General features: G+C 47.0%; 1 protein-coding gene across 5 annotated transcripts in view; it reads left to right on the top strand.

Annotated features, from left to right (window-relative positions):
- NCOA1 (nuclear receptor coactivator 1) overlaps positions 1-17,900 on the top strand; it is a 134,367-nt gene that overhangs the window by 49,820 nt on the left and 66,647 nt on the right. The window contains exon 1 of one of the 5 annotated variants that reach the window (XM_032443214.1): positions 16,663-16,956. The exons of the other annotated variants lie outside the window; for them this stretch is intronic. The gene's annotated coding sequence lies outside the window, so the exon portion shown is untranslated. Of the gene's footprint in view, positions 1-16,662; positions 16,957-17,900 lie in introns of those variants that run through there. 5 annotated transcript variants of the gene reach the window in all.

Raw genomic sequence — 17,900 nt, 5'->3', positions numbered from 1 at the left:
GCGTGATGTGGAGCAGCCCAGCTTTTATGCTGTCTTTTCTCAGGCGCTTGCCTGTTTTTTTGTGCTATGGAAATGCTTTGTTTTAAGGGCTGCCTAGTAAGGTTGGGGGAGGATTTTCATGTCGTTTTGTTAATGTCGTTTCGCCTCGCTAACATGTGGTTTGTTGCGTTGCATGTGGCCTCAAGGCACGGCAGTGTCACCTATTGCCACTGGCGCTGTCCTTGGTAGCCAAAGTCAGGCTCTGTAGGTACAGCTCTGTAGGGTGCAGCACATCATGTTCCTCCAGGGATATTTGGGTTCCAGGGGAGCCCAGCTTGTTAGCAAGGAGCAGGTTTGTGCTTTCCACCCACACCTCAAACCGGTTGCACCCACTACACCTTTGCACACAAGATGCCACCAGCCGAACGGTGGGAGCAAAGTCATCAGTGCCCTCCATTTTAGCACAGCCTCTATTAATATCTGTGATTTAATAGTAGTGTCTTGGTCTTGTTTCTGCAGCCCTTGCCTCCTGGAGTTCCCCATGGCCTGTGCTTTTTAATTAGTTTCTCCTCACATTACTCCATGGGGGAGCTGAGCTCCCTGACCCCTCCTGATTTCCCCATTCCTCTGTGCCGCTGCGTCCACACGCTCCTTACGGAAGACTCCATTTTCCCTTTACCAAGATGTGCTCACGCCCATTTCAGCAGCATGAGATTGCCCTTTCCCTCCCCATTTGAATATAATTGATCACCACTCTTTCTTTTTTTAACACACCCTCTGTATCTAGGGCATAAGATAGTAGGTACCTGGTGCATAATTTTTCTGCGGCTTCTTGTAGGAAGAGTATGGTTTGTGAGAGGTGAAACAAAGCAGCTTGGGGTGCCTGTGTTTATTCCAGTGGCAATGTATGGGAAATGTGGGTATGAAATGAACCCCTGTCTGATTTTGTCTGCCAACAAATTAACAGCTTTTTTTTGTTGGATCATCTCCCAGTGGGTCCTCCTGAACTTTTGAGTTTTGCAGGCTTCCTCCTGCAGATGCCTTTGTTGCAGAGCTAATGCTACAGGCACTCTCTGCAGCTCGCTTCAAGGAGAAAAGCCTAAAGGAGAGTGTATGTAGGAATTACATAATGGAAAAGCAGATCTGACTTCCTATGGTAAAGCAAAAAGGAATGACATGTTGGATAACTACTGCAGAAAGGCTGCCCCAGCACCCCAGGGACAGGTCTTCATGGAAAGCAAATGGAGTCCCAAAGACCTTTAAAATCCTTTTGTTCCTCCGATGCATTGCTTGAATACAGCTGAATGGGAGTGAGCAGTCAGGAAGGGGATAGATAGTTGAGGAAAAACTCCCGTAAGCAGGTGGAGTTTAAAAGCAACGTGGCTTTCACAGAATCACTTTGAAGTTGGTGTGGATGGAATGGGACTTGGCAGCTCGGGCTTTGAGTAACAGCTGGATTTCAGGTGGACGGTGCCAGGGTTGGAGTGCAGTGAACCAGCAGAGCATCCTGGGGGGCTGAGGAGCATCCTATGGGAATGAAGAATATCCTACAGGACTGAGCAGCATCCTGTGGCAATGAGGAGCATCCTGCAGGACCAAGCAGCATCCTATGGGAATGAGGAGCATCCTGTGAGAATGAATAGTAGCGTACGTCTCCCAGCAGCACCCACATCCACGCTGCGCATTCCCCTCTAATCTAAAACGCATCCCCTTTATGTGCACTTGGTAGCTGGGTAGCTCAGTGAGCTTGGAGATGCTTTGCAAAATCACAGTTGTAGCATTGAGCAATCCCCTTTGTAAAATTCTTGGTTTTGCACAACACTTATCTGAGGAAGTGCCTCTATGAAGAAGTCACACGCAGTTTCCATCTCCGGGATGCAAACTATGCCATACAAAACCCAAGGAGAATTGGGCGAGGGCACCGTGCTCGCCTTGAGTTTGGTGAAAGGAAGTGCATGTGCTGCTCTAGCTGATGTACTGTTTGCTCTGCAGGCATGCATTTCAGTATTCCTGATGAGCTGTAAAGTGCTGTCAGTGCTGGCAGACCTCATTATAAATAGCACAACCCAAGTTGTTCGTGCCTTATGCTTTCACTTCACTATGGAGATGCAAAATTTTTTGCAAATAGTGGTGAATGCTATTTGTGCACGGACTAGACTTGAAGATGGAGCTTTGGCCTCTCATGGGTGCTCTGAATTTCTTTCCAAAGGTACAGAGTATTGGTAGCTTCCCATGTAGCCCCGTGGAACCTGCTTAGCATCCTTTGGTGTCAGGATGGTGTGTGCTGGGGAAATGATCCTACTGGGCTGAGACCCCACTGCTGCTACCAGGGCCACACGCAGCACTTCCATTGCTCTCTGAGGTTACTTGTTGGGAGCAAGAAACAGTAATTAATGCTGCATCAAGCCTCTAAGGTTTTCCTTCCCACTGTGATTCATTTTTGTGCTTTGAGCTTCTATGTGGTGCTTGAGAGCGTGGTGGCAGTTCTTGTTCTTAGCAGGCTGGCATTTAAGGGCAGGATATTGCTGTGTGCTGTCCTACAGGGAATCAGATGTTATCTAGAGATTAGATTGCAGTAATTTAGGGTCAGAAATTTGCTTTACCACAGATACTTGATCTCGGGCAAGAAGCCTAAATTCTCTTCCTGGTTTTGTTCAAAGTCTGTATTCTTTTTCCTTGTCAGAATAGCAGAGCTTTATTTGAATCTGAGTATGAGATTTCAGTCGTATCCATACTCTCCACCCCTTTGCAGGCACAGCAACCTCCCAGGTTTGTCACATTTTTTTTCATTAATGGTCACCATCTCCTTAGCTCCGTCTCAAACTTGCTCAAAGTGGCATGGGGAGCTGATACCATCCTTGTGTGCTGCTTGGAGCAAACCATTTCTAAAATAACATGGTCTGGGGGGATTAGGGTTTGTCTTCCAGTTCCCTTCCAAGGAAGAACTACAGACTGCAGAGGTAGGGCTGGCACAAGGGTTTTTTCTGCTCAGAGGTGTCACCAGCACTCCTAATTTTGGAAGACTTACAGAACCATAGAATTGTTTGAGTTGTAGGGACTTTTAATGGCCATCTCATCCCACTCCCTGTGTTGAATAGGAACACTTACAGCTCCATCGGTGCTCAGAGCCCATCCAGCCTGACCTTGGGTGTCTGCAGGGCCGAGGCACCACCATCTCTCTGTTCTACTTGGGAAGGAGGAAACTTGTCTGGGCATTTGCTTTGGTTTTGTTTATTGCTGGAGAAGAAGAAAAGGAATTGGTTGGGCGTTGCCAGGTCATCTTCCATTAGGAAGAATATTCCATTCCTTTCCATTAAGAAGATTATATTCTGTTTTTAAAACATAGATTGTTAATATGGTATCATTTCCCTTTGTTGCTCAGCAGCTTCCAGCGAGATAGGCTCTATTTCATAGGATTTTTGTTACTCTTTCTAATAGCAGTACCTTCCAGGTAGACTTATTGTGAAGCTGAGTGATCGTGATGTCCTTTGATATGGTCACCAAGTATATGAAAATATGAAACATGGCAGTAAACTCATGTTTGGAGCTGTGCCCAAGGAAACAAGCAGGGGACTGGACTGGACTCTGCAGAATGACCTCTGGGCTGAGCGATGCATCCTTGTCGCTCTCTGTGATATCTGTTTAAGAGGATTGTGTTCTGCAAACCCTTTAAACAACAGCACCTGTCAGGTGATTGCTTGATTTAGGGAGAAGTTACCTACCAAGCTCCCTACCTGATGAACATGAACATTTGGCACAGAAATTGGGTGCAGTATTGCTTAACTCTTTATACTACCAAGGTGTGGGATGTGGTTTGATGGGCATTGTGGTGGTGGATTGATGGCTGGACTTGATGATCTTATAGGTCTTTTCCAACCTTAATGATTTTATTATTCTATGCTGCTGAGTATGCTGGGAAGAGCTGTGATCTTTTGGAGGGAAGGAGAAACCTTGTGTTGCCCTGCACCATGTAGTTGATGGCTCTAGAAGGGAAGTTCCCAAATCATGCTTAGTCTGTTGGAGCCAACTGTGTTTCTACTCAAAGATCTCTTGAGATCATTATTAAGAAATATTCTTAGTGCTTATTTTTGGTTGTTGTTGTTTGTGAATTAATGACTTTTCATTATTGAATGGACTCTTCATTAGCTACTCACTGTGTCTGAGGAGCAGCAGGTTTCCTTCTCCAGAGGACAGGAAGGTGTTTATGGGCGAACAGGTTATCGATGTCCAGAGAAACATTCCTGAAACAGCTGGAGTTTTGTATTGGCAACACCGGAGTTCAAGATGGTGGCAGCCTCTTCCCACCATTACTGCAGGTGGAAGAACCTAAAGCATCTGGGATGAGTTGAGTTGGATGGTTTGGGATGAGTTGGGTTAGGTGCGATGGGATGGGTTGGGATGAGTTGGGTTGGATGCCGTAGGATGGGATGGGTTGGGCTGAGTTGGGTTGAATGTGATGGGATGGGATGCTGCCTTGTTCTTCTCTGCATCAAGACCAACCTGAAAGCTACAGACCACCTTTAGCTCACAATAGAAGAGGAAGTTTTTCTGTCTTCCTTCTGCAGAGCCCGAGGCACAAGACATTTTTCCAGTGTCTGTTTCTATAAAATGTTGTTTGTTTTCTATTGTTAGTTGTAAATAGGGGACATGCAGCTCTCTTCTACCCGTGGTCTTGTAGCTCTTTTTTCCAGCATGTAGCAGAGCAGGCACCAGGCACTTGGGCTTGCTGGGAATTGCGGTCTGGGCAAGATTGTGGCCTTCCTGGCATGAGAACACATCAAGAAACCACATGTATTTGTATTGTGTCAGAGTACGCTGGCTATTTTTACTCTAATTCTTTTACATTTTTTTTTTGAGAGGTTTGTGTCTTCTTATTTGTGGTTGGAAGGCAGCGGCATTCCTGCAACTTTGCACAAGCAGTGCCACCCTTTGAGGAACCATTAACTCCTACTGGGGTTTCACAAGGTTTCGCTCTGCCAAACCTCGGAAATTTCCTCCATTAGTCCTTCCATCTCTGCACTGAGCAAAGGGAGCCTCTTAGCGTTAACACCCACTGACTAATTAGTAGATGTTAAGGCGCTGTGCTGGTTTAACTCATCCTGAGGATTGCCTTATGGCAACAGGAAATGCGCTTCAGTGATGCTCCAGCAAAAGTAAGGACAAACCTGGCACCGATGGGACAATCACCCTGTTCTTGTGTCCAAACGAGCCACATTCAAGTGCTTAGAGACAGAGTCATGACAAATAGTGCTCAAAAGAGGTATTTGGTGGTGTGATCCCAACCCAGAACCACAGGGTGGTTGGGGCTGGAGGCTCCCGAGTCCCTCTGGTCCCACCCAGAGCTGCTGCCCAGCACCACAGCCAGGCAGCTTTTGGTGAAATGCCAGGGCGAGATCCAGAGCCAACAGGAAATAAAGGCAACAATGACCTTAAATTGTACCTGCATCCCTGGCTTGAATGGATGAGAAAGCCCAAAGGAGACTGCTTACCACAGCCGTTGTGTCGGAGGATGGTTTTCACTGTCAAATTCAATTAAAATGTCATTTTGATTGAGTGATGGAAGAATGGCCATCCCTGAAATTCCCTCCAGGTCGGGATGTTATTTATTTACCTATTCTATGGACAGCCAGCATGACAATGGCAGATTTTTGAATGGTTTCATACCTTTCTGCTAATGTCTGAAGTGCCCAATAGCGGACATAGAGTTGCGTTGTGACCAGTGTCCCAAAGTTTGACCAACTCTTGGTGCTTCCCCTCTCCTGTACCTGCCCCAGCTCGGTGCCTCGCAGCTGCGGTTCGTCACCGTGTTAATTGCCATGCAGATAAGCACGCGCTATTTCCTAGCGCCAATTATTAGATCAGCAGATGCTCAGGGGAGTACTTATTAGAGAATGTCATGTTAGCAGTCCCAAGGTGTAATTATGCTTGCAGATTTCTCTTGCTTTAGCCGTGTTGACAACATGGTTAGATTAAGGAGAGGGGGAGGTGCTTTGTACAGCTGCTTGGCTTGGCTGCGATGGGAGCACGAAGCTGTCTCCCTGCGAGCTCTGCATAGACCTGGGCATGCTCATATCTAAATGGAGCTTGATTTGTGCAGCGTGCTCTTTCTTACCCTAAATCAAGGGGTTTCACTTCTGTTCTTCTGAGGTTGAGGTTTATACATCTCTTGGTAGGTAATGCAAAAATTACTGCAGGTGTGTGTGGATGCTGTCCACAGGGATGTGGTTTAGTGGTCAGTGCTGGTGGTAGATGGATGATTGGACTAGATGATCTTAGTGGTGTCTTCTGACCTTAATGACTCCATGATACTATGACTTTATCAGGCAATCCCAGTGAGATGCTAAGACTGTCCCTTTGGATAAATTGGCATTGGAAAAATAAACAAAACACAGTTTGCTTTGTTACAAGTTTTAGGGTATGGCATGTCATTAAAAAAGCACCCAGATACAAATGGGGATCTTGATATAAGGGGTATTTAGAGCAAAATTAGGGTTTTAGTAAAGAGCTTTTCATGTGTGAAACATCAAGCACCTCTCAGCACAGGCTAACAGTGAATTAGTGAAGTGCTGAATTTCTGTTTAAGCAGGAACAAATGCTCAAAATATATTTTCAAGTATTTTGACAGATACTGAAGTAATCAGCATGAAAGTTAGTAATTACCTTATATCTCTGATTTTTAATTTTTTTTTTATATATAGAAGGACCCCTGGTTGCTCCATAATAAGAAACCCTTCTATTCCTTTTGGTCTTCAACTGAGTCTCAGTAAAACTCAATTATAGTTTTGTGGGGTTGTTTAGCAGTGTGTACAAATGGATGGAAAGCCCTTATTCTGCTGTCTCTGAAAGCTTCCACATGATCCTGTAACTCATTGCGGAGTGCTTAGATGATTCCCAAAGCTTGGAAATAGCAATTACTAACTGGGACAAGAGCCAGCTTAAATTAAAACTGGCTGTAGCCTCTTCCATGCATTGCTCTTGTGATAAAAGGTGTGTGAGCAAACTGCTGCATGGGCAGCCTGGTCTGGTGGTTGGCGACCCTGCATGTAGCAGGGGGTTTGAAACCAGATAATCTTTGAGGTTCTTTTCAACCCAGGCTGTTCTTTGATTCTATCATTCATGTCATTCTTTTGCTTCTTGAAGTGCTCTGTGCAGTGTCTTCACCCATCGGTTTGCACATGAATTCTGAGTTAGGTGCTCTCCAAAGAGCCTTGCATCTCCCTCTTGGGTTTGGTGCTGAAATCCAGCTCTGAATTTGTCAGTGAATAAATAAATTAATCAAACAGCAATAGCACTTGGCAGTTCGGAAGGAGACTTCTCACTTTGGAGTGTCAGCCCCTCTGGGATCTTGTTCTTCCGTCAAACCCATGTATTTGCTTTGTGCTGAAAGTGTCTGGCTTGGAAAAGCATGGAGGCATGTGTACTGCTAAATAATACTACAAATAATAATGATAATAATAATTTTAAACCTATTAGAATGCAAGGATTTTCCACTAAGGCCAGGATCAGAGGTTGGCACTGGCCTGCCCAGTCCGTGTTGGCTGTGTTGAAACTTTGGACACCATGTGTTTCAACTTTGGACACCATGTGTTGAGTTTTCCTTTCTTAGATGTGCCAATTGTTTGAGATGGAAGAGATCCTTAAAGGTCTTGTAGTCCAACTCCCCTGTAACAAACAGGAACACCTACAGCTCTTGATTGACTGTTGGTCAACTCCAGAAGGTAAGGCTGATCAGCAGTGAAACCAGTGTCCTCTCGAAGCCTCCATCACTGCTCTGTAGTCAGCTGCAGGGAGGGAGCCTACATGGACATTGTGTGACCTGCCCAAAAACAAATACACAGATTTTGTTCAATGAACCTGGTTTGAATCAAACCAGACTTCTCTGCTCTCAGAAAAAAAAACAAAATAATTTGGTCTCGGAAAGCTGTAAAAGGGTGATGGATACAGTGGTGGAAAAATGAGAAAGGGAAGAGATGAGGATAAAATTAGAAGGAAAAGAAAGGAAATGAATTGGAATCAAATGGTACTTGAAGTCTGACTTCAGCATAGCACTGGATCAGTTAGGAATAAGATCTGCCTGTGGACATTGGCTCCCAACTGTGGCTTTCTTTGCTTGTTTTCCCCTGTTTTCCCCACATTTCCCCGTTGCCTTCCCCTTTTCACTCATATATTTCTCAGTGCTTTTTCTTCCATCTTCCCTCATGCTCTTTACCCCTTTTCTTTCCCTTTGGGGTTGTTCTTTAAAACTAGCTTCATAATTCTTTGTGCATCCCCAACTCCAATGGGCCGTAATGTGTTCGGCATTTTCTCTGCCGGGCGCAGCATTACTTGTTACCTGGCATTTGTAGGTATTGATTACAGTGTGAAACGTGTAATTCATTACTTAGCTGTCCACTGTAATTTTAGGTTTTGCCTGAATATTTAATTGGGACACGAGCTTCTGATATTTCAGGATGTACTGAACAGAAATGTAATTGATTCTCAGGCTTGCCACTGCAGCAGTGCCAAGTTATTATATCATAAAGGCAGGACACAAAACTGCCTTTAACCCAGTGCTGGCTGCAGCCAGCTGCTGGGTCTGGCTTTGGCACTAGGCAGGCTCCAATTTAGCAATTTCCCAGCCCTGCTGGAAATCACCCCATGTTAAGGTTTGCTTCTGCCACGAGCATCCGCACGGTTGCTGTTGGCTTTGGATTGCTTTGCTGCCCATCCATCCAGCTGCTGCATTTGTTCTCCTTGGGTTTGGATCCTGCAAGTCATCCAAGGATGTTTTTGGGATCATCTTCTGGTCTGGGATGAGGCTGAGGTGCTCAGAGCAGGCAGGGGTCAGTTAGTGGAGTGACAATGGCACGGAGCACATAACTGATGCACAGCCCTTCTCCTGCCTGGCTCTGCTCACACCATCCCTCTTCTGCTCACTAGGCTCTTCCTTACATTTTCAAGTCTCCAAAAAGCTGAGTTTGTGGGGATTTTTTTTTGCTTACCAATAGCTTTTCTGACAACTTCCTCGTGCTGGAGAAAATGCAGAATTGCAGCTGGGAGAGATGTGACTGCAATACAGGTGTTCTCCCTTCCTTTTCCACTGAACTATGGTGACCTCAGAGGGATTTCCTCACCTGGGAGATGGATGGGGACAAAACTGAACCTGTGCTAGGAAGCAGCCTGTGTTTCTTTGTGCCATCTCTGCATTAATTGCTGCAGAAAGAATGTTGAAGGACATTGTGTTTGTATGACAGCGGCAGGGCAGGAGTCCAGCCTGGAGACAGCTATGGGGCTTACGGGTTGGCCAACACCAACTGATGTCCCCCACACACTGTCCTTCAAGCTGAGGATCTGCACTGGAAAGAGGAAATATTCAAAGGCCACAACATTTGCTTATAGCCTTATAGACTCTTACATAAGCAAAGAATTAAGTATACACAGGTATGTTGGCTTCGACTTGTAACTTCCTTCTTAGAAGAAATGTTGTTGAGTGTTAATTCCCTGCTAAGGAATTCCAGTCCTGCAGAATTAAGCCTCTTGTCCTCCTGCACCCACGTGTTCCCTTGGCATCCAGCAGCACTGTCTCTGCACTCCGGGTGAGCTACTGCAGGCACAGCACAGATCCCTTTGGTTTGCCTTATCCTACACAGCGTTTATCCTTATTTTCATGTTCCTTCTGCTTTCTGGAGCCCTATTCCAACTTTTCATCACTCTGTAGAATCACAGAGTGGTTTGGGTTGGAAGGGACCTCAAAGATCATCAAGCTCCAACCTCGCTGTCTCATGCAGGGCTGCCAACCTCCACATATAATGAACCATATGTAGTTTGCATTTCTAAAGAGGCTGATCACCCAGTGGTGATCCTGTGTCCTGCTATGTCCTTTTTGCTTCTGTTTATTCATCTTTTCCCATGAAACTGAGATCCTGACCCTGCGAGTGGCTCTGCCTCAGCCGTCCTTATGGGACGGGATGTGGAGCAGCAGGTCATCCTGTGAGCTTAGCCATCCAAATCTTTGCAGTCATCTGAGATATTCAGCAGGAAAATAAGGCAGAATGCAGCCTTTCTTAAACTGATGGTGGGGAAGATGTCTGTGCTGAGCTCAGCTCACCCAGGGCCCCTGTAAGAAGTGCTGGGCTGCAGCCCCGTGCTTGCCAAAGCTCTGTGAGCAATGGATGTGCACATGAGATTGCAAAGGGAAACTGTGTTAGGGGCATCTGACCATCAGGGTTACCTTTAGCTGCTGGGTAGTCTTTGAAGTGGGGTTACAAAGCACGCGACGGACTCTGATTTCTCACATTTGAAAGAGGAAATGCCAAATCTCTGCTCCTGTTGTAATTGCGCTGTGATTACCAAGTATGGAAACCATCTCATGCACATTTCTCATCCAGCTCGTTTACGTCCAGGCTGTTTGCAGAGGCACACGAGAAAGGGAGGCAGGAGCTTCAGTTCTCGGGCTGTGGGCTTCTTGAAGGCAAGAAAAAGCTACCTTGCATGTGGAGTATTTAGTTGGAAGGACGTTGCAGGAAGACAAAACCCCACAGCTGGGTGAGGCCATACAGTTATGTTTAACCCTGTGTAACCTCTGGTCTCTCTGACTGGGTTGCAGAGACTTTGCTGGGGTGCCTGATGCAGTGAGACCTCCTCAGCGTGGGGTTGTGTCGCTTCCAAAAGTGGGAGCAAACAACAGACCTCTCATTTTTTGGTATTCTACGTTAGCTTTTAAGTTTTCCATCCTTTATTAGGGAGATAGAATTTGGTGTCTCCCTCTCTGTGCTGCAATAGGGTTTGTTGTTTCTCTCTGCCCCGCTCATCTAACATGCGAATCCTTTTCCCTGTGTAAATGCAATCCAGGCCTCAGCTCCCTGACACCTGACACACAGATTAAACAGCCTGCTAATTGTGTGCTGAAAGCCAGCCTGGCTGCTTATTCAGGTCTCCACTCCAGCTGCGGAACAGCATCCTTCAGCTAATTACACTCCTGCATCCATCCCTCCTGAGCTGTGCCAGGGATGAAGCAACAAACCCTGAGAGCCACCCTGCTGCAAGGACGGGTTGGATACTTGGAAACGTTTCTTCTCATAAGGAGCAGTGATGCAGTGGCACAGCTGCCCAGGGAGGTGGTGGGGTCACCGTCCATGGAGGTGTTCCAAAACCATGGGGATGTGACACACAAATTCATGTAAACTCAGAACATTTGGTTAAGTTGTAAAGCTTTTATGGTGCAGTGACTCCTTGGGAGCCACGGAGGTATTGTGGAAATGGACAACATCTTTTGTTTTCTTATAGCACTTGGAAATAGAAAAAGCTCTTAAGAAGATGTTGAGGCTTTAGCATGGCTTTATGTACCACCTCACTTTCAGTTTCAGTTTCTGAGGCTCCCAAGAAACGTGATGTTTTTGGACTACAACATGAAAGCAATGGCTGGAAACTGATTGCAGCAATCTGCACAGGAGCCCTCAAACAAGAGGAGCATTTCTCCCCTCTCTGTTCTGCCGACAGTAACCATTTCCTTGCAGACCTTGTGAGGTGTATTTTAACTCCCAGCCTTCAAAAGCAAGTTCTAGAATCTCTCTTTGCTCAGAAAAGCTTGCGTTAGTGGAGCCCTCAAGCACTGCAGATGAGCAAAAGGAAATTCACGCTTGACTTTGGGATTGTTTCTTTCTGATCCCAGGGATTTAACAGCCAATGCATCCCTATGGCAGGAGGGTCTGCACATCTTCCAGCTCCATGGGATGAAGATGGAGCTGTTCTGTTTGGGTGCTGAAGGTGCCCAGGGGATGCTTGACCGTAGGTAATGTTATCCCAGCTGCTTTCAGCTCCACCTTTGTCCCTGTGAGGCTGAAGCTGGTGCCCGAGCTGCATCCTCAAGCTGCTCTGGGAGCATTGGTGGGTTCTGTGCCCTGCACGATTATAGAAGCAGGGTTGCTGGGCAAGCCAAGCCCCACTGAGCAACCCAGGCACTTAAAGAGAGCTCCTCTCCTTGTCCCCGGGAGCAGTTCTCACCCACAGTTGCCTATTTCCATCCTCATGTGCTGGGGAGGCTTTTTTTTGCTCACGCTGCTGTGGGTGCAGCTGTACTAATCTCTGCAACGTGAAACCAAGTTTGGGGGAAAAGTGGCTTTCAAGCCTCGATTGTTTTGACTGAGTGATTACAAAGGGCGTTTTTAGGGATAGCTGTTTATAATATGGGAAGCACAGTGGAACACTGCCAAGGTCATGGGACCGGGTATATCTCCTTCCTCCACAGTGTCCCTATCAATGGGCAGTCTGAAAGCGTGGTCCAAAACCCTCTGTTTGCAAGCTCTGGAGCCATGGATGCATTGCAGCCTGTGTCCCCAGTTCTCAGCTCAGGTATGAGCAGCTCTGCCAGCAGACCCGAGCCATGAGAGATCTTGCACAATGTGGGGAAATGTTGCAGGACCTGCTCTGCCACTGCCTGCGGCTGAGCACAGGGAATATCGAATCTGGGGAGCTCTGCTGCTTGCAAAGATGGGGGAGAGCACCTCAGCCTGTGCTTTCCTTCCTCTGCTTCAGCAGCTGCTGCTCACCATCCCTCCCCTCTGTACCTGGGTGCCAAAATCAGCCCTTTGCAAACAGAAGGTGCTTTCTTTCCCTCCCTAAACTCTCCAGGACTCGCAGTATGGAGGGGGGCTGCCTCTCCCGCAGTGCTGAGCTGCTCCCTGCTTTGTTTCATTCAGAGAAGCTCCTTCCTTCCCAAACACCTTTTTGTGCCTTTATGGTGAGTCCCTTGTCTGGAAGATGTGTTTTTTTCCGTAGGTTGGATGTGGTCTCATCACCTGCCTTTATTTTTGCGGTACATCAGCTGGAAGCTGATGTAGTTGGTGAACCATTGACATCCCATCATTTCCAGAGACTGAGAGCTGTACATTCAGTAGCATGGCAAACCCAGGGGACAGCCACAAACCCAGCTGTGTACAGGATCCACACCGTGCTGTTCTCCAGCAGTATCGTACACTGTAAATGCATAGATGTCTATGTGGAATGGGCTCCAAGTTTTTGATGTTGCTGTATAAATACGGTGCTCAGGTGCTGCTGGCACACCACGAGATCAAAGGCTGGAGATCTGAGATCCCAGCCTGGTTGAGGCTGGAGGCACCTTGGGGGTCCCTCTGATCCACTCCTGCCCCTCCAGGGCTGCCCAGAGCAGAGTTGCCCAGCACCACAACCAGGGGCTGTAGGAGATCCCCAGCAAGGACCCACTCACAGCTCTGTGTTCCCTCTGCTGGTGAATGGCTTTGGTTTGGGAGAAAATTAATGCCCACCAGGAAGAGAAGGATAGGATGCAAGGCAGAGCTTTGCTCCTTGTTGTCAGCCACCAGACACTGCACAAAGCTGGTGGGGGACGTGCAAAGGGCTTGCTGATGGAGCTCATTGTATTGATACTGTCATTAGCTATGCAATTTGTTTGAATGTGGGTTTGGGGATTTTGCATGGCCCTTGCTGCTCATGACATGAAGTGACAAGGAGAGCTGGAAGCCAATTGTATGATGAATGTGGGTGTAGGTGACCTTCTCAGCAAGCCATGGTCCAGGTGACGTGCTCCTTTCTCATCCATTCGGGCTCATCACCAACTCTAATGGGAAAAACAAGCATAGGTGGATGCTGAAGAAGTGCACCCAGCCCCCCAAAATCACCCTGCATTAATCATTCCCTGCTCTGCCCCGGGCATGTGCGTTGCCTTTGGGGAAGAAGTAGTCTTGTCTTCTTGCTGTTTAAAGTAGAGAACAGGAGACGGTCAGGACATTTCCCACTTAACCCATTGCCTTTTAAATTTGAGGCTGCCTGCTGGAGATGCAGCCCTTGGTGCAGTGCAGAAAATGGTCAGTATTTTGGGGGGTGTTTTTTGTGTGTAAGGAGGAAAAGGTTAAGCTCGTGTGTGTCTGAATCTTTAGATCATCATTAGATTGTGATCCCCAAGGGTTAAGGGTTTCTATATTGCCTTTTTTGTCCCTTTCTGCACATGCCTGCTTGCCTCCTTCAGCAGTTTCAGGCAGCACTCCTCCGTAATGCAGCGATTTTACCAAATTGCTGTGCCCGTGGTGTATAATTTTGATGTAACTGCTGCTGATGGCAGTGTAAGGGATGAGCGCTGGAGCACATATCTTCCTTTTAAAATAATTTGTAATAGACTGGGCTGGGTTCTTCGCATCCTTATGATGATGGATGGGTACAAAGAGAGACAGTCGTGGAGTGGTTTGGGTTGGAAGGGATCATAAAGCCCACCCAGCCCCAATCCCTGCCATAGGGACACCTCCCATAGACCAGGCTGCCCAAAGCCCCATCCAGCCTCTCCTTGGACACAGTGAGCACAGGTGGATCCTAATGTTGCTGCACACCAGGGCTGGTTGCTCTCTCCAGCTCACTGTCCCCTATGAGATATATCAGGAGGACTAAGACCATCATATTCCTCACTGCAGAGCACTTGGGACCTACTCTGTGTCTGTTGAAGACACCATACATGTAGTGGGTTTCTACACGTGTTAATGGGATTATTCCTGTGGTCATACCCAGTGCTCTGGAGGCACCATGAAAATGATCTGTGCTTGCTGTTAGGAACCTCAGAAACAACATCAGCATTAACAAGCTTCTTGCCTTCCTTACAGCTTAACTGGAGAAGCATTTATCCTGCTCTTCAGGATGGAGAGGGAAGGGAATTAGAGGTGGCCACACAAGTTTATCTCCGACACTCTATGTTTCATCAGCCTTAATCTCAAACCCAAGTTTTTTCACATATTCCCGGGGTAAATGCTGTGGGGTAAGAAGCAAAAATGGAATTAACATCCTCCAAAAGCACCACAAGCCTTTGGGTGTGGAAAGCAGGACACCCTTTGCCCCTTGCCACTTGATGGAGTCTCCTGGCGATGTCAGAGGCATTAGGATGATAGTTGGGCTTGTCGATCATGAGAGTCTTTTCCAACCTATGTGATGCAGTCTCATCCCAGGCCACCCCAGCTCATTGCCACCTCTTACAGGGAGCCCTGGGACCTCGTGTGCCCCTGTGTTGCTTTATCATCATCCTCCAGGACTTCTTCCATCCCAAATCCTGCTCTCGGGTTCAGGAAACATAGAAAGGTGACTGTTAGGGACGTGTTTTAGTGGATGTAGTAGGGATGGATTGGGGTTGGACTAGGGGATCTTAAAGTTATTTTCCATCCTCAATGATTCTGTAGTTCTGTTTAGGGACGGTGGTGACGGGTTGATGGTTGGATGGGATGATCTGAGAGATCTCTTCCAACCTTAATGATTCTGTGATTCAGTGCTTTAACGGGCACGGTGGTGTTGGGTCAGCCATTGGACTTGGTTACCTCTAAGGTCTCTCCCAACCTTCATGATTCCAAAGTTCTTTGCCATGGCTCCATGATTCCAATGGTTCCATTTTTCCATGGTTCTTTGATGCTATGACTCTAGGATGAGAGGATGTGTGCATCCTGCAGGCACAGCTGGCTCCCAATTAAGGCTGGTTACCTAAGCCGTTACAATTAGATAAGAACAACAAAGGCAAGCCATTTTTTAGAAGCATGGCTGAACGCAGGGTGTCTCTTGATTGTTTTCTCTTGTCACGTAATTGAACCCTTAGGACCTCTCTGCTCCATAGGAGGGGAGTTATTTTCATAACCAGTTTGTAATTATTCCCGTTGTGGAACCTCTTACAAGGCATTAAAATGAAAACAAGACGAGCAGGGAGGTATTGATCCCTTCCCTGAGAAGACGAAGGTCTGCGCTTTCCATGCTGTTTCCAACACTTATAGGGCCAGAAAGTGCCCCAAAGTATTAATCACAGCGTCTTTCTGCTGCTGGGAGAGCAAAGGCTGAAGGAGCATGTTATTGATTGGGAAGGGAGCAGGCAGCAGGACCGAGACCTGAGGGGCACAGCCCATTAGAGCAGCAGTGCATGGTCCCCTGGGCCATCCCAGCTCATTATGGGGCTTCATGGGCTCTTTGCTTCACTTGGTGGATGTTCCTGGAGGGGACCCAGCATGAGGCACCTGGGGGGTATCATTCATGTACACACATAGAAAATATGCACGTTATTGCCTATTATATATATAAATAGAACTAAAAACACATATACACAATATATAGCACGGTAACTCTTGCTATTGACTCAGCAAATGTCTCCATGCATTTGCAGGAAGAAGAAATACAAATGTGCCCCAACCCTTGTGCCCACCTCAGTGCATCACATTGGGCTCTTCCTTGCAGGCCCCAAATGCATTTCAATGACCATCTGGACAAGTGTATTTTGTAAGCAGCTCTCCCTGTGTCCTCCTGCCCTGAACTTAGAGGAGGAAGTTTCCTGCAGACCATGGTTTTGCAGGCGTGCGCTGATCTGTTAAAAGCTTTGCCTTCAGTTTCCTTGGTTGCTGCTTCAAGCAGGTGGGGGTCCACTTAATCCATTTGGAGCAGGGTTTTGAGGGCTTTGGGGGGTACAACTCTGCTGTGTTGCTTTTTCTCCCCCCACCCCCTTTCCCCAAAGTTTGTGCTCCTTTCTCCGTGCTGCTGAATGTCAGGATGGCACCACTGCAGAGTTTATAGCACACGCCATCCGTTCGGAAGAACATCTTTTGTTTTTGTCGCTTAGCAATTCCAGGCTGAGCTTCTATTTCACCAGCAAAAATTCACCCTTCCCTTCCCTTACCCAGAGCTCGAGGAGCTTTTGCAGTAGAAGGTGTCTTTTCTAGCCAAGAAGGTACTGCAAATCATATATATACGTATAGATTATATATGTGTGAGTGTTTGGCTATTCTATTGGGAACGAAACAGCGCTCGATGCATCGCACCTGACTCTAAGGAAGAGACAGAAACTCTTGGAAATCCTGGCTGCAACCCAGCCTGAAATCTGGAGGAGGAGGCATCGCTGCAGGGCGTTCCAGCAAGAGGGAGCCCAGTGACAAAGCCAGCAGGAGGATGGCCCTGGTGTCCTACAGCTGACCATGGGCTGTTCGTCCCCAAGGAGCAGCAGCCAAAGCCCTCCAGGTGGATGAACGCAGAGGAATTCACAGCTGCAGGTTTGGGGTGGGGAGAAGGCAAATGGTAATTTTAGCACGGGTAAGCATGTTTAACATTCAGCACGGAGGGATTTGTTTGCTGGCCCAGCTGGTATTGAAAATAAGTTCCAGGCTGTTACCTAGTAACTTGGATTTCGAGTTGATTTATCAGCAGCGTGCTGCAACATTGGATTAGCAGCGTCCCAGGTACCCCCGTGGGGATGCTCTATTCACTTCCCCTTCAGGAGAGGGCTCATTTTTGGGACTTTGAGCCTTAGACCTGTGCTGATCTGTGATTTGTTTCAGCTCCCCACCCCAGCCCTGCCACTCATTTCTCCCTTAGTAAAGGCAGCCTGTAGGCAAGAAGGAGATTGGGGCTTTTGGGGAGCAGGGTGGTAACAGTGAGGCTGGGAAACACATCTTGCTGATGGCTGGTGTGCTGGAAAGAATGTGACACGCTTAATTAAGTTCAGTTCTTATTCAGAGTTTGCTCTTTTGAATGGGAGTAAATAGAAACATTAAATGCTGACAGTTGCTTGAAGTAGACGTTTACCAGGAGCTTTGTTTTCAAGATGCAGAAACAGAACTAATAACCTGGTGAATTCTTCAGTTCCTTACAGCTTTTCTTTTTTTAAGTGATGGGCTGGAATATCCTGAATGTGCTGCCTTCATTCAGCATGAAGGCAGGATTAAACACACGTCTCTTTTTCTTTGCTTCTTAACTCAAAGCAAAGCTCATAGGGATGATTTTGAGCGAGCAAAATCTCTGTTTGCCCAGACCCACATCCAGCCTGGCCTTGAATGCCTGCAGGGATGGGGCTGTCTATACTACCTTTATTGAAAAGTGAATGTAAAGCTAAATTTTATCTCTGAATTCTCTGGCTAACCATGATGTATGGTTGGATACTTGACCAGCTCTCACTTCACTTTTGA

This window comes from Coturnix japonica, chromosome 3 (assembly GCF_001577835.2).
Source record: "Coturnix japonica isolate 7356 chromosome 3, Coturnix japonica 2.1, whole genome shotgun sequence".
NCBI lineage: Eukaryota > Metazoa > Chordata > Aves > Galliformes > Phasianidae > Coturnix > Coturnix japonica.
The sequence above is the reverse complement of the archived record's forward strand: the minus strand, read 5'-3'. Positions and strand labels throughout refer to the sequence as shown.